General features: G+C 41.1%; 1 non-coding gene across 1 annotated transcript; it reads left to right on the plus strand.

Annotated features, from left to right (window-relative positions):
• Positions 1-8,697: 8,697 nt before the first annotated feature.
• Positions 8,698-8,804, plus strand: LOC125105751 (U6 spliceosomal RNA). The gene has a single exon (XR_007129018.1). It is a non-coding gene; the product is annotated as a U6 spliceosomal RNA (small nuclear RNA).
• The last annotated feature ends 5,799 nt before the right edge of the window (positions 8,805-14,603 follow it).

A 14,603-nucleotide genomic window follows, 5' to 3' on the forward strand; every position in this document is an offset into this window, starting at 1 on the left:
ATTAGATGGAACTTTGTGGCCAAATAAATTGCATTTAAACAGTGTCTGTGTTTAAATACAGCGAGACCCTTTGGTGCAGATTCTCTTTGTTCTTTTTTTATTCTAAAGTATCACTTGTAAAGTCAAACATAGTTATGCAAATGTGTGTCAAGTAGGCCCCCTGGGTCCCTGGGGAAAGTGTATAACAGGATCTTTTGTTGTTTGACAAAGGCTACGACTACCCAGGAGCCTGTGCATTTGTAGAGTTGGACCCTGGAGAGTGAAGATGGAGTTGAAATGAGTATGTTCCCAAAAGGTAACATCTTCTTTTTGTCTTCTTTTATTAGAACATCTATGTATGGTGGAGATAATCTCCATCAACAGCCCCCAACTGTAAGTTATCCCAGGCAAGAAAGTCTCACCTGGCAGCTTGGCTCAGCAGCCGCACTCAGGGCCTGGGTGGTCTTGGTACAGTGTGCTGTTGAGGTTGGATGGTCTTCTTGACATTGTCCCCTCGACACAGAGGATGTGTCTAGTAGCAAATGACTGAGCATGTGAGGGTAAAACAACACGGTTGGTAACCTAAACCTATAATGTTCTGGGCAGAACATAGCATTGGAAGGAGTGGTTCATCCTTTCCTCATCCAATGATTTCAAAATTAGATTTGTACCCCAAGCTATTGGAGTGTAAATAGCAGCTAAATTTTAACACACACTCCAACTTTCCCAAACTAATATTCAACTTCAGATATTCATGCTTTGACTACATTGACAATTATATTTGGAGTAAAATTTTCACTTTTAGTAAATGTATGCTTTATTTGGAAGTATCTTAATAGTCTTAACATTTCTTAAAAACATTTTATTTATTTATTTGAGAGAGAGACAACACACAAGAGGCAGGGAGAGGCAGAAGGAGAGGGAGAAGCAGAGAGCCAGATGTGGGGTTCGATCCCAGGACCCTCGGATCATGACCTGGGCTAAAGGCAAACGCCTAACCTACTGAGCCACCCAGGTGCCCTTTAAAATTTATTTCTTTTGAACTTGATTTGCTTTGCCAAAGATTATTTCAATTTTGGAATAATTCCCACCATTTTGTCAAAAATATTTGTGTTGGATCTATTCAGAACCTCAAAAACCCCTGCCTATCTTTTTCTATCTTTCCTGCCATGGAAAGGTCCTTGTGCAGAAGCATGTTTGCAGAAGTGTTTGGGTTGTTAAGAATCACCGAAATTGCACGGGAGACAAGCGAGACAGGGATCACTCTTCTCATTTTCTGGCTGAGGAAAGTGGGATGACTTGTGAGTTGGAGAACTCATAGCTGGACAGAAGTGGCATGGGAATGGCTCTTCCTGACTTAAAGGAGCAGGTCCTTCCTACCCATTGTTATGTGCCAGTCGTCATTATAAATAGTTTTCTAGACTGAAACGTGCTCTTCAAAGTGAAGGCAGATCTGGGTTCAAATCTTGCAGTTTCCACTTCTCATCTTCATTTGGGCAAAGTACCTAACTTCCATGAGCCTTAGTGTCCTCATGTGTAGAATGGGGGGAAAATGATATTATAAATTTTGCATGGCCATGAGGATTACTGAGCTGTAAGTTTCAAGTGCCTGGTATTGTAGTATCAGTATAAGAAACACCACATGGTCTCTCTTGATGGTCTCTAACCTTTGCAAGTGAGAAAAAATTTTGCCACTAACTTTTTGTGTGTATACAAAGGATTTCAGCAATTTTTAGGTTAGCAGGGAGTGACACAAAAAATTCCAACCAATAGACTAGTTCTAAGTCCCATCTACCTCTAATAAAAACAAGGGCTTAACTTGCACGCATTCATTGAACAAATATTTATTGAACATCTATTATATGCCAGGTATTATATATTTAGAGCACTAAGCCCTGGGGAAATAGCAATAAAGGAAAAAAGGCAAAAATCTGTCCTTAGAGAGCTTATATTCTAGTGGCACATATTACATACGAAGCGTTGTTCTGGTGATCAATTGTTGTGTAATTTAATATTAAAATTAATTATGTAAAGGGGCGCCTGGGTGGCTCAGTGGGTTGAGCCTCTGCCTTCGGCTCAGGTCATGATCTCAGGGTCCTGGGATTGAGCCCTGCGTCTCGGGCTCTCTGCGCAGCGGGGAGCCTACTTCTCCCTCTCTCTTTGCCTGACTCTCTGCCTACTTGTGATCTCTCTCTCTCTCAAATAAGTAAATAAAATCTTTTTAAAAAATTAATTATGTAAAAATAATACTTGGGGAGCACTTGGCTCTCAGTGCTTTTGCTCCATGTGGTATTGACTGGGTTCACTTGTTCCTATTCAGCGGATGCTGGTTTAGTCCGAAGGGTCCAAAGAGACTTGCTCAGAAGCCTGACACCTGGCCAGGATGGTGGGAGAGCAGAGCTCCGTGGAACCCCCCTTTCTCTCTGTGTAGTTACTGGGTCTCTCCATGGGGCCTTTGCCGTGGGATAATGGTACTTCTTAAAAGGCAGGTGGCTTTCCTCAGAAGAGAGTGTTTCTGGAGCCCGAGGCAGAATCTGAAAGTCTTCTTCTGACCCAGAGTTGGAAGGCAAGCAGCATCACTCCAGCTGCATTTCGTGAGTGACAGGTGAGTGCCTCTGGCCAGTGACGGTTCAAGGGGAAGGGAATCAGATTCCACCTTCCCATGGGAGGAATGTTCAGGAAATCTGTGGCCATCTTCAGGATGCACTTTAAGTGTATTATCTCATTTAGTCCTTACAACAATATCTCTATGAGGTAGGTACCCTTAAATCGTACTCACTTTACAGACAAGGAAACTGACAGAGAGAAGTTATGTAACTTGCCCAAGGTTACATCATCAGTCAGTGGCAGAGCCACAATTAGAAAGTGGCAGTGTAACTCTAGAGTCCAATGGTTTTTTTGGTTTGTCTTTGTTTGTTTAAGATTTATTTATTTATTTGAAAGAGAGCGAGAGAAAGCACTAGAGAGAGAGAGAGAGAGAGCCCGAGCGAGAGCACGAGCAGGGGATGGGAGTAGGGGGAGGGACAGGGAGAAGCAGACTCCCTGCTGGGTAGAGAGCAGAGTTGGGGCTCTGTTCCAGGATCCTGGGATCATCATGTGAGCGGGAGGTGGATGCTTAACTGGATGGGCCACCCAGGTGCCCTGAAAAAAAATTTTTTTTAATGACTGAGTCTCAGTTCTTATGCATAATATGAGAATCTAAAAACAGATATGTTGGGCGCCTGGGTGGATCAGTGGGTTAAAGCCTCTGCCTTCGGCCGGGTCATGATTCCAGGGTCCTGGGATCGAGCCCTGCATGGGGCTTTCTGCTTGGCGGGGAGCCTGCTTCCCCCTCTCTCTCTGCCTGCCTCTCTGCCTACTTGTGATCTCTGTTTGTCAAATAAATAAATAAGATCTTTTAAAAAATTAAAAAAAAAAAACAGATATATTTTCCGCCTCATACCCATTAGGATGGATACTACCAAAAACCAAAAAATCAAATATTGGTGATGATGTGGAGAAATTAGAACACTTGTGCACCACTGGTAGGAATATAAAATGGTGCAGCCTCTGTGTAAAACAGTAGAGTGATTCCTCAAAAAGTTAAATATAGGGGCACCTGGGTGGCTCAGTGGGTTAAAGCCTCTGCCTTTGGCTCAGGTCATGATCCCAGGGTCCTGTGATCGAGTCCCACATCGGGCTCTCTGCTCAGCAGGGAGCCTGCTTCCTCCCACCCTCTCTGCCTGCCTCTCTGCCTACTTGTGATCTTTGTCTGTCAAATAAATAAATAAAATCTTAAAAAAAAAGTTAAATATAGAATTACTATGGGGCGCTTGGCTGGCTCAGTCAGTTTAGTACGATACAGTTGATCTCAGGGTTGTGAGTTCAAGCCCCACACTGGGTATGGAGCCTACTTAGAAAAAAGAAAAAAATTACTATATAAACAGCATTCCACTTCTGGGTATAAACCCCAAAGAATTTAAAGCAGAGTCTTAAAGAGCTATTTATTTGTATACCCATTCTCCTAGCAGTATTGTTTACAAAAGCCAAAAGATGGAAACAACCCTAGCGTTCATTGTTGAATGAGTGGATGAGAAAAATGTGGCATATACATACAATGGACTAATACTCAGTTTAGAGAGGAGTGAAATTCTGACACATGCTACAACACAGATGAAACTTGAGGACATTATGCTGAGTGAAATCAGTCAGACACAAAGGGCTTATTAACTTATTAATTCCACTAGTATGAAGTACCTAGAGTAGTCAAATTCATAGAGTCAGAAAATAAAAGGGTAATTACCAGGAGCTATGGAACGGAAAGTTATTGTTTAATGCGTACAGAGCTTTGGTTTAGCAAGATGAAACAAATTCTGGAAATGGTCCCACGACGATGTGAATGTTCTCAACACTACTGAATTGGACACTTAAACATGGTTACAACAGTAGATTTTATATTATGTGTCTTTTGCCACAATTAAAAATAAAAGTTTCATCTTCAACTTTTTATAATTCTAGGTAATTTTTATCCTATATCTAATATATACATCTTAATATATCTAATATGTATCTTTTTTAAAAGATTTATTTATTTATTTACTTACTTATTTGACAGATAGATCACAAGTAGGCAGAGAGGCAGGCAGAGAGACAAGGGGAAACACTGAGCAGAGAGCCCGATGCGGGTCTTGATTCCGTGACCCTGGGATCATGACCTGAGCTGAAGGCAGGGGCTTAACTCACTGAGCCACCCAGGCACCCCTCTAATATGTATCTTTTGAAAAAAGATTTTATTGATTTATTTGAGAGAGAGAGAGAGAGAGAGCATAGGCATCAGGGAAGGACAGAGGGAGAAGTAGGCTCCACGATGAGCAGGGAGCCAGACATGGGACTCGCTCCGAGGACCCTGAGATCATGACGTGAGTGGAAGGCAGCCACCCAACTGACTGAGCCACCCAGGTGGTCCTCAAATATATATCTTATATCTAATATAATAGTAGCTGCTTCTGTTAGAGTTAGAAATAAATTTGTAACAAATATTCCAACTATGGGTTGGCATAGTCTCATAATTTTACAGAAAGAAGTAAATCAAGTCATAAGAAAGTAAAGTACATTTTATAATCTCCTTTTTTCCTAAACATTGAAATAATGAGTCATTAAGAAAGGTGCCTAGTGATGTATACAGAAAGTGACTAAAACATATAATAGAATTAGCAAATCAAACAGGATTTTGGACTCCTCACTCATCCGTACAGGCCAAAGTAAACAAGGGTGTTTTGTATTGTGCTGTAAAGGTCAATAAACTCAGACTTGGCCAATTCAGGAGAGGCAGAGAGATGAAGAAACCAGGGCCTTTAGAACTGAGCCGCACCCCGAAATTCAAACCACAGAATAGGACTCAGATGTAATTTGTGTTTCTGCTGACTGGAAGGTGTCTTGGGGAAAAAAAAAACTCCCAACCAGGTGCTGGGTTTCAGAAAACTATTTTACCAGGCCATTTCAGGGAGAGCAAGTTTGATTTCAAGTTGTAATCAGAAGACGGATATCATTGTTTTTTGAAAATGACCAGAAAGCCTATAAGGAAGTATTCTAGAGGCACCAGTAAACCTCGGGGCAAGAAGGAAGGAGGGGAAAAAAAGGAAATGCTGGGTTTTTTTTCCTTTTCTTTTCTTTTTAATTTAATGTTATTTATTTGACAAAGAGAGGGACAGAGAGAGATAGCAAGGAGGAGAGCACAAATTGGGGAAGCAGCAGGCAGAGGGAGAGGGAAAAACAGGCTCCCTGCTGAGCAAGGAGCTGGAGGCAGAGCCCCACCCCAGAATCCAGAGACCATGACCTGAACGGGAGGAAGACAGATGCTTAACTCACTGAGCCACCCAGGTACCCCTCCTTCTTTCACTTAAAAAATTTTTCCGGATTATCCAAGTAAAACATGCTCATTGACCACACAGCTCAACGGACAGTTCTTATTTTGATGGTCCAACAGCTTTGCTCTTTTCTGGGTACATCATACTAACCATCTGGCCCTAGTGGGTACTGATGTCTTAAAAAAAAAAAAAAAGAATTCTGCTACAGCATGGGGTATATAGGCTTACTAGCCCCAAATTCAAGCAGAACAGACTCTGTCACCTCCCCTTGGAGCTGTCTTCTTTCATAAGCCTGCCTCCCTTTCCACAGTGATTGGTTTAAAAATAGATAGCTGACCCAAGTTGGTCAGTTCTCTGGTTTCACACATCCTGGCCACTGTGATTGGGCAATGGCTAGACATGTGATCTAAAATGGTCAATGAGAATTTTTCACTGGGATTGCTTTTGCTGAATCTGTTTTCTCCCAGTGTACACTCCCCACCCCCTGCCACCTCCCAGCACACACACACATCCAAAAACTGGGGGGACATTCTCTAGTAGCAAAACTAGAAAATGTGAACCCAGGAACTATTGGCAGCAGAGTCATAAGGCTTATGGAAAAGGCAGATATTTGACCCCAATGTGCAGAGATGAGCAGACAGCAGAGATGAACAGGAGTCCCTTGTTCCACTCAGCTTGCAACTGGTTCAATGAGACAGTAAGTATTCTTTTAATTAAGCTGGTTGGATTAGGGTTTCTGTCACTTACAATCAGAAGAACCCTGACTGATAACAAATAAAAAAGTAGGAAGAAGCAGAGTAATACAGATCCATGGTAGGCTATCCCCAGCGGCAATGATTGATAATGTTCTATCAAATGTACTTATTTTTCCTCCCTTTTGAACTTTTCTTTATGTCATTTCCAGCATCATTGAAAATTTTAATGAATAGTTGTAGTTTCTGCAACTGTTCCCATAATATTAGACTTTTAGGTTATTTCCAAGTTTTTGATGCATTGTGGGCATACATTTTTGTTTGTATCTCAAATTATTTCTTTGGGATATATTGCTACAAAAAGAATTACAGAATCAGAGTATGAATAGTGACTTTTAAAGTTTGTTTGTTTTTTTACTTTTGCTGAAAAAGTGATATATGATAAAAATTAAACAAGTTAAAATGTTAAAAAGTGAACAAGTTTCTGTCATATGTGAAACTATTTGCCTTATTGCATTTTTGTCACCATTAAGCATCATTATTTTATTTATTTATGTCTTAAAATATTTTATTTATTTTTTAAGAATTTATGTATTTGAGCAGAGAGCAGAGGGGGAGAGAGAGAGAGAGTCTCAAGCAGACTTCCCACCGACCACGGAGCCTGACATGGGGCTCAATCTCACAACCCTGAGATTGTGACCTGAGCTAAAACTGAGTCAGATACCCAACTGGCTGAGCCACCCAGGCCCCCCAAGATTTTATTTTTAAGTAATCTTTACACTCACCATGGGGCTTGAACTCATGACCTCAAGATCAAGAGTCACTTGCTCCACCAACTGAGCCAGACAGGCACGCCAACATCATCATTATTTTATTTTATTTTATTATTTTTTTTAAAAGATTTTATTTATTTATTTATTTGACAGACAGAGATCACAAGCAGGCAGAGAGGCAGGCAGAGAGAGAGGAGGAAGCAGGCTCCCTGCTGAGCAGAGAGCCCGATGCGGGGCTCGATCCCAGGACCCTGAGATCATGACCCGAGCCGAAGGCAGTGGCTTAACCCACTGAGCCACCCAGGCGCCCCCATCATCATTATTTTAAATCTTTATTAATTTAAGGACACCTGGGTGGCTCAGTTGGTTACACATCCAACTCTTCATTTTGGCTCAGGTCATGATCTCAGGGTTGTGAGACTGAGCCAGCATTGGGCTCCATGCTGGGTGTGGAGCCTGCTTGGGATTCTCGCTCTCTCTCCCTCTGCCCCTCTACCCACTCTTAAATAAAAATAAATAAATAAATCTTCACTAATTTAATAGGAGATAATACTATCTCATATTAAAAGCTTGCATCTTATCCATTCATGCAATCATTTGTTATCCAAGCACTCACAGTGTGCAGACAGTCTTCTGATCTTCTGACAACAGCGGTAAGTCACTTCCTTTGTCCTCATGGAGCTTTCATTTCTTTGATTACTAGTGAATCGAAACACTAAAACAGGAGCAGTTTCAAGTTATATTTTAGACTAGGAATTGTGCATTGTCTCAAACTGTATTTATTTAATTATTAAGTAGGCTCCACAAGGAAGGTAGGGCTTGAACTCATGACCCTGAAATGAAGAGTCTCATGCTCTACTGACTGAGCCAGCCAGAGGTCCCTTACTTATTTATCTATTTGTTTATTTAGCTTTGTCTTCAACTTTTTAAGGAGACAGGAGACAATGGTAATTTAGAGATGATGTTGAGGCACCAGGGTGACCCAGTCCATTACCCATCTAACTCAGGTCATGATCTCAGGGTTGTGAGATTGAGCCCCAGGCTGGGCTCCGCACTGGGCTTAGAGCCCACTTAAGATTCTCTCTCCCTCTCCCTCAGTCCCTCCCCACTTTTCCCTCTTGAAATAAGTAAGTAAATAAATAAATAAATATGATGTTTCTTGGGGCTCCTGGATAGCTCAGGCAGTTAAGTGTCTGACTGGGGGGCTTGAACTCACCACCCTGAGATCAAGAGTTGCATGCTCTACTGACTGAGCCAGCCAGGTACCTGGATGATGGTTATCATTCTGATTGGAAGTGGGATCCGTGGATCTGTAGTGGAAAAGCGGCATTTCCTGACTCATTTTTGTGACTACTTCCATTCTGTTATCTAAGAGGGAAAGTCCATAGGCTTTAAGAAAGTGGACTAGTGCTCGCTTCGGCAGCACATATACTAAAATTGGAACGATACAGAGAAGGTTAGCATGGCCCCTGTGCAAGGATGACACGCAAATTCGTGAAGCGTTCCATATTTTATGCGGTTTCCCAGTGAACTGCCACTCTTCACGGAGTAACTCCGCGGAGGAAATGGTAACGGTCAAAGTGAAAAAAATAGTAAAATTGTGATATTAAAAAGAAAAAAAAAGTGGACTAAATACAGGGGAAAGTACCACTAACTGACTGCCAGTGTCTTTTGTCACCTTTAAGGAATAGGATTATCTCATTTTTTCCTAGGACATATGGCCAATCACCTAGAGACTATGTTTCCTTGGAGAAAGATACTAGGCCTGTGACTAGCTTTGGGCCTGTTACATGTAAGAAGTGATATAAGCAATATCTTGATTGTTTCTTTCTTTCTTTCTTTTTTTTTTTTTTTTTAGTTTATTTATTTGACAGAGAGAGAGAGAGAGATCACAAGTAGGCAAAGAGGCAGACAGAGAGGGGGAAGCAGGCTCCCCGCTGAGCTGAGAGCCGGATGTGGGGCTTGATCCCAGGACCCTGAGATCATGACCTGAGGTGAAGGCAGAGGCTTAACCCACTGAGCCACCCAGGCGCCCCTATCTTGATTGTTTCTTAGGAGGAAGCTCCTACTCCAGACTTCTTTTTTTCCTGTGAGTGGGAAATGACAGAGATTGGAAATCAATGTTAAGGGTCACAGAGACCACCTGCCGGCTGGGGATCCTGGATGACCTGATGAGGTAGAAGTACCTTGTCAACCTGGACTGGTCATCTCTGGATTGTTACCTGAAATAAATTAACTTCTTATTGAAGTCACTGTAATTTTGGGTCTCTGGACCAGCAGACTGGCCTGTACACTAACTGGTATACTTAGATAATGGAATATAGTATAAGTGCTACGGAGACATCTGTTCTAGGTGGCCTGTACAGTGCCTGAAGTTTGCTCGTTAAAGAACCCTCTTTCTGAGTTAAGTTTTCACAAAATAGCTTCTCAGATAATAAGAGATGTTGGGTGCTAGAATTAAAGGGCTAGTGTCAAACTAGGATTAGGACAGGGAAGGTGCTATCACATTTCTTTACCACAAGCCTTCTCTAAGAATATTGTATGCTTGTGTGCATTATGAAAATTCAAGAGTGGCATAAAATAATTCTTTGGAAAATACATTTCCAAGAAAAAGCACTTTCAAAATTTAAGTGGTCATAATAAGTGGCAAAAATTTAATCCATTTTTGTGGATTTTGTGAGGATTTCAAAGGACTGATATTCTTTGAAACACATCTTAGGAAAAGCAATTATCATATGATATTCCAAGAATCCTTTTTAAGTGTTCCTAAGATGTGGTTAAAAAAGTAAGAGTTCCTGGGCATAAACATTTTTCTCTCCCTTCCTTCCTCTCTTTCTTTTTCTTCCTTCCTTTCTTTCTTCCTTTCTTTCTTTCTTTCTTTCTTTCTTTCTTTCTTTCTTTCTTTCTTTCTTTTTCTCTCTCTCTCTCTCTCTCTCTCTTTCTTTCTCAAGATTTTATTTATTTGACAGAGAGAGAGTGAGCGAGCATAAGCAGAGGGAGTGACAGGGAGAGGGAGAAGCAGGCTCCCCGCTGAGCTGGGAGCCTGATGCAGGGCTCACCCTGGGATCATGACCTGAGCTGAAGGCAGACACTTGACTGACTGAGACATCCAGGTGCTGAGCATGAACACTTTTTGTAATAGATTTTGGAAGTTTTTATTTTTTTTCTTTTTTTTTAAAGATTTTATTTATTTGAGAGAGAGACAGTGAGAGAGGCACGAGTGAGGAGAAGGTCAGAGAGAGAAGCAGACTCCCCGTGGAGCTGGGAGCCTGATGTGGGACTCGATCCAAGGACTCCAGGATCATGACCTGAGCCGAAGGCAGTCGCCCAACCAACTGAGCCACCCAGGCGTCCCAGATTTTGGAAGTTTTTAAATTTGACAGTAATATTAAAAATGGAGCAAGCTTAGATATGGATTTGATAGTTTGGAGGAAGGATGGTAACAGGCTTGGTACTTTGGGGTTACTGTAAACTGATTAGGTTACTGGAATATGTCCAATAAATCTGAATATCTCATCTCCCTGGATACCATTCAGTTATAGTTACAATAATGTTGCATAACAAATAAACCATAATATCTTAATGACTTATAAAACACATATTTTTCTGATGCCCAGATCTGGGGGTTGGCTAGGGTAGCTCCGCTTCGGACTGTGAGTTGGGTTCAGATCTGAACCACTTGTTCTTCATTCCAACAGGTACCAAGGGCATGTTATTGTCATGACAAAAGTATAAGCGGGTGGAATCTCCAAGGGAACAAGTCAAACCACAATAGGCACATTTAAAGTTTTGGTTGATTGTTATATCCAGTCACATTCTATATCAGCCAAAGCAAGTTATACAGTCAAACCCAATATCAGTGAAGCAGAAAGAAATACAATCACCTCAAGGACAAGATGTTGTAAAGTCGAAGAGCAAAGGATATGGGTATATATGTATTGAAAGATTTGGTTATCTGCTTACCTAAGTGATTTCAGTTATAAGGATTAATTTTATTTTTATTTTTTGTTTTTTTAAAAAGTTTATTTTTTTTTTTAGTCATCTCTACACCCAAAGTGAGGCTTGAACCCACAACCCTGAGATCAAACATTGCATGCTCTTCTGACTGAACCAGGAAAGCACCCCAGGATCAATTAATTATTTAAGCAATCACGGATATACCCAAAGGTGTATATCATGGATATACCTACAAAGATATTCTTGAAAGCATTTCTCATATTAAAAAAAAAAACCCACAAAACTTGAAACAAGTAAAATTTAATAGTAGAGGATCAGTTCAATAAATTTTAACACATTCAAACAATAGAATCCTATGCAGTAAGTTAAAAGATTATTAGTAGGGGCGCCTGGGTGGCTCAGTGGGTTAGGGCCTCTGCCTCCGGCTCGGGTCATATTCCCAGAGTCTGGGATCGAGCCCCGCATCCGGCTCTCTGCTCGTTGGGGAGCCTGCTTCCCTCCCTCTCTCTCTGCCTGCCTCTCTGCCTACTTGTGATCTCTGTCTGTCAAATAAATAAATAAAATCTTTAAAAAAGAAAAAAACAGATTATTAGTAATAAGTAGCAATTAATATGTGCTTTGCTTACATCATATTGTATAATCCTTGTAAAAAAAGTTATATGAGGCAGGTTGTATAATTATTCCGTTTATGGTTGAGGAAACAGATGCAGAGGGAGTTGGAAGTAATCTGCCCAGGGTCACTCAAATCCTAAGTGGCACTGTGTGAGGATGTTTTTTTGTTTGTTTGTTTGTTTGTTTGTTTGTTTTAAGTAGGCTCTATGCCCAGGGTGGAGCTTGAACTTATGGCCCTGAAATCAAGAGAGTGTCATCCAGGTGCCCCTGTGATGATTAATTTTAGATGTCAAGTCGACTGGGTCATGTGATGTCCAGGTGAAACATCATTCTGTATGTGCCTATGAGATAGTTTTGGATGAGATTAATATTTAAATCAGTACACTAAGGAAAGAGGATTGCCCTCCATAATGTGTGTGGGCTTCATCCAATCAGTTGAGAGCCAGAAAACAATAAAAAGTCTGACTTTTCCTCTCAGTAAGAGAGAACTCCTGCCTGGGGCACCTGGGTGGCTCAGTCCATTAAACATCTGACTCTTGATTTTGGCTCAGATCATGTTCTAAAGGTCATGATCTCAGGGTCATAATCTTATGGTCATGAGATCAAGCCCCATGTCAGTCTGGTCTCCAAGCTCAGCATGGAGTCTGCCTGGGATTGTCTCTCCTCCCTCTGCCCTTCCCCCCACTCTTTCTCTCTCAAATAAATAAATAAATCTTTTAAAAAAGAGAGAGAACTCTTGCCTGATGGTCTTTGAACTACGACATTGGCCTTTTTTTTTTTTTAAGATATTATTTATTTGGCAGAGACAGAGGGAGAGAGAGCACAAGCTGGGGAAGCAGGAAAGGGAGAATCAGGCTCCCCACTGAGCAGGGAGCCTGATGTGAGGCTCAATGTGGGGCTCGATCCCAGGACCCTGTGATCATGACCTGAGCCAAAGGCAGATACTTAACCACTGAGCCACCCAGGCGCCATTTTCTACTATTTCGATATTTAAATTGAAATATTGGCCCTTCCTGGGACCTAAATCTGCTGGCCTCCAGACTGAAACTACACCATCAACTCTTTTTTGGTTCTCAGGTCTTCAGACGTGAGACCTAATCCATTGGTTCCCCTGGCTCTCAGCTTGCCGAGTCCCCTAACCATCTTGGGACTCGCTGATCCTATAATCAAGTGAGCCAATTCCTTATAATGCATCACTATATATATATATATCACATATATATATATATATATGGAAAGCTTTGCTCAATGGAGAAAGGGCAGTCTCTTCATCATAGAGGGCTGAGAAAACTGGATTTCCCCTTCCAAAAAACAAAAACAAAAACAAAAAACCCAACAAAATGTGGACTCTTATACTCTTACACAAAAAACTGCAATATACTGAAGACCTACATATAAGACCCCAAACTATAAAACTCCTAAAAGAAAGCAGAAGAAGGGGCGCCTGGGTGGCTCAGCGGGTTAAGCCTCTGCCTTCGGCTCAGGTCATGATCTCAGGGTCCTGGCATCGAGCCCCGCATCGGGCTCTCTGCTTAGCGGGGAGCCTGCTTCCCCCCTCTCTCTGCCTGCCTCTCTGCCTACTTGTGATCTCTGTCTGTCAAATAAATAAATAAAATCTTTAAAAAAAAAAAAAAGAAAGCAGAAGAAAAACTTCACAATATTGCATGTGGAAATGATTTCTTGGATATGATGACAAAAGCACAGGTGACAAAGGCAAAAATAGACAGATGTGACTACATCAAACTTGAAAACTTTTGTTCATCCAAAAGGCACAACAGAGGGAATGTAGTTAATGATATTGTATAGTGTTGTATGGTAACAGGTGGTAGCTGTGCTTGTGATGAGCGTATCATAGTGTCTGGAGTTGTTGAATCACTATGTCGTACACCTGAAACTAATGTGACATAGTGTGGCAACTCTAATTTAGAAAAGGAAAGAACACTTAGTTCATCAAGGGACATAATCAACAGAATGAAAAAGCAGTCTATGGAATGGGAGAAAATGTTTGCGTATCGTATATGTAAAAGAGATTAATATCCAAAATATATAAAGAATTCCTACAATTCAAGGGGTGCCTGACTGCCTCAGTCAGTAGAGCATTCAATTCTTGATTTCAGGGTTGTGAGTTCAAGCCCCACATTATGTGTAGAGATTACTTTAAAATAAAAAAAATGAAAAGAATTTCTACAACTCAATAATAAATAACCAGATTAAAAAAGGGGCAAAAGACTTGAATAAACATTTCTCCAACAATGATACACCAATGGCCAACAAGAATATGAAAAGATACTCATCATCACTAATCATCAGAGAAATGCAAATCAAAACCACAGTGAGGGACACCTGGGTGGCTCAGTGGGTTAAGCCTCTGCCTTCAGCTCAGGTTGTGATCTTGGGGTCCTGGGATCAAGCCCCACATCAGGCTCCCTGCTCAGCAGGGAGCCTGCATCCCTCTCTCTGCCTGCCTCCCTGCCTACTTGTGACCTCTGTCTGTCAAATAAATAAATAAAATCTTAAAAAAAAATGCAGTGAGATAACATTTTACACCCAGTGAGATGGCTGCTACCAAAAGAGTAGAAATAGCAGAAAATAAGTTTGGCAGGGACAGAGAAAAATTAGAACCCATGTGCACTGTTGATGGGATGCTACAATGGTGCAGCCACTATGAAAAATATGACCTTTCCTCAAAAAAATTGAAGTTGGTAAGGTTTTTTTTTTCTTAAAGATTTTATTTATTTTATTTG

The sequence above is a fragment of the Lutra lutra genome, chromosome 7 (assembly GCF_902655055.1).
Source record: "Lutra lutra chromosome 7, mLutLut1.2, whole genome shotgun sequence".
NCBI classification, from domain to species: domain Eukaryota; kingdom Metazoa; phylum Chordata; class Mammalia; order Carnivora; family Mustelidae; genus Lutra; species Lutra lutra.